Raw genomic sequence first — 2,406 nt, 5'->3', positions numbered from 1 at the left:
GAGGCGCGGTCGGGGCGCACTGAGCACAGTCCGCCCCAGTCGACAGCCACGCCGGGAGCACGGGGAGCCCGCCCCCCGGCACGCGCGGCGACCGGAGTCGCGCGCGCCCGGGAGAAGGCGCGGCGGAAGTCCCTTCCTCGGCCCCTGCGGGAAGCGGCGAGGCTACTGCCGGGGGGCTGTAACACTCGAGGCCGGAGCCTCGAGCCACCTTCCCCTCGGCCTTCCCAGCCGACCCGGAGCCGGTCGCGGCGCACCGCCGGCGGAGGAAATGCGCCCGGCGGCAGCCGAGCCCGCGCGGGAGGCGGTCCCCTCGCGTGGAGGTGAGATCCGCCCTGCCCCGCGCGGCCGACCCGACCGCCGGGTTGAATCCTCCGGGCGGACTGCGCGGACCCCACCCGTTTACCTCTTAGCGGTTTCACGCCCTCTTGAACTCTCTCTTCAAAGTTCTTTTCAACTTTCCCTTACGGTACTTGTTGACTATCGGTCTCGTGCCGGTATTTAGCCTTAGATGGAGTTTACCACCCGCTTTGGGCTGCATTCACAAGCAACCCGACTCCGAGAAGACTCCGTTCCGACGAGCCAGGGGCCTCTACCGGCCTCACACCGTCCACAGGCTAGGCCTCGATCAGAAGGACTTGGGCCCCCGAGCGTCGTCGGAGAAAGGAGGTCTTCTATACGCCACATTTCCCGCGACCGCCAGGCGGCCGGGGATTCGGCGCTGGGCTCTTCCCTCTTCACTCGCCGTTACTGAGGGAATCCTCGTTAGTTTCTTTTCCTCCGCTTAGTAATATGCTTAAATTCAGCGGGTCGCCACGTCTGATCTGAGGTCGTAGGCAGAAGAGAACCGAGCGCCGGCCGGGCCACGCCAGGGGGGCGCAGGGCAGGCAGGCAGGCAGGCAGGCAAGGCAGTGCGCGACGGCCGGCAGCAGGCGGGCGAGAAGGCGGACCGGCCCGGCGCGCGCCAGCTCCCCCGCCGCTGGCGGGTGAGACGGGCGGGTGCCGGGCGGCCGCGCGTCACGCTCGCGCAGGCCGACCGAAGGCTGGCTGTCTGTCTGGCTGGCTGGCTGGCTGGCTCCCCTTGCACCCCGCGGTGCACGGGCGAGACCCGGGCTCGGCTGAATTCGCTTCCCGAGAGCACCGACGGACGCCGGCGCGGACCGAAGCGAGCGGGCGCAGCGAGTAGGCGGTGCGGGGTGAGCCGAGCGGCGGAAGAGGTGCACACGCCAGGGACGCGCCGCGGCGCGAGGCCGACCCCTCCCGTGCGTGCGAGGCACGGCAGAGGCGCGGCCCTCTTTCCCTGTCGAGCTCGCCGGGAGCGGGGTTGCTCACCCCGTCCCGTCGACCCTCTCTCGCTCTCCATCTCTCCTTCGCCTCCTAACCTCCTCGATCGCCTCGCCACTCGGTCTCGCGGCGGCGCACAGAGGCTCAACGCTGGCAACACACCACACGGCAACGCCTCGGCGAGGCAGGCGACAGTCCCGAGCAAGGCGGCGGTCAGAAGCGACGACGAACTCGCGGCCCTCGCGGCGGAGGGGCGCGGCGCTACCGCAGTGACGGCCGTGCAGGGGAAAGGCGCCGCCGCACCGCGTCCGCTGGCGGACGGGGCGAGGCCCAGGTGGGCACGGGTCGAGGGCCTCCGAGGTGGCCACGCGGCTCCACGGGGGGGAGGCAGCCGCGTGGCGCGGAGGGCTCCGGGGTCTGCACTTAGGGGGACATAGAGGGTTCAGGACCCTCTGCGACGCCCCAGCCGCGCGCCCGCCAGCCTGGCGGCAAGCGAGCGCGATTGATCGTACAAGCGACCCTCAGACAGGCGTAGCCCCGGGAAGAACCCGGGGCCGCAAAGTGCGTTCAAAGTGTCGATGATCAATGTGTCCTGCAATTCACATTAATTCTCGCAGCTAGCTGCGTTCTTCATCGACGCACGAGCCGAGTGATCCACCGCTAAGAGTTGTCTAAGAGGTTTTCTTTCGGCTTTGTGCCGCCTCGCCGGACTCAGGCCTCCCGTCGCTCCTGCCATGCCGACGCTCCGCCGACGACCAAGCTGCTACTCCTCCTCCTCTCCTGGGCAAGAGCGAGACAGCAGGGAAGGCGGACGGCGCGCGTGTGGCAGGAGACGGAGCGTGAAGCAAGAGAGCCGGCTGGACCAGCAGGCAGCCCAGGACCGCCCAACACCCCACCTCCACGCGGAGAGAGGAGCACCAGCGAGCGACGGCCCTGTCGCGCTCTCGCGCTTACATTCGTCAGACTGATCACGGTTTGAAGGAAAACATCAGGGCGTTCGCGATCCGCCGCCGCCGGGCCAAAGGCCTGCACCCGGGGCGCGCCAGACGAGCGGAGGCAGGATCTCCACCGCCGCCGCCTCCCAACCAACCGAACCGTGTCGGGCTTGCCGAGCCGCGCCCTACG

The 2,406-nt window shown here is 69.5% G+C and overlaps 1 non-coding gene across 1 annotated transcript; it reads right to left on the bottom strand.

Moving 5' to 3' along the window:
- Positions 1 to 1,796: 1,796 nt before the first annotated feature.
- On the bottom strand, positions 1,797 to 1,950 carry LOC140193262 (5.8S ribosomal RNA). The gene has a single exon (XR_011884687.1). It is a non-coding gene; the product is annotated as a 5.8S ribosomal RNA (ribosomal RNA).
- Positions 1,951 to 2,406: the final 456 nt, after the last annotated feature.

The sequence above is a fragment of the Mobula birostris genome, unplaced genomic scaffold, assembly GCF_030028105.1.
Source record: "Mobula birostris isolate sMobBir1 unplaced genomic scaffold, sMobBir1.hap1 scaffold_4821, whole genome shotgun sequence".
NCBI classification, from domain to species: domain Eukaryota; kingdom Metazoa; phylum Chordata; class Chondrichthyes; order Myliobatiformes; family Myliobatidae; genus Mobula; species Mobula birostris.
Note: the sequence above shows the minus strand (reverse complement) of the source record. Positions and strands in the feature narration are given on the sequence as shown.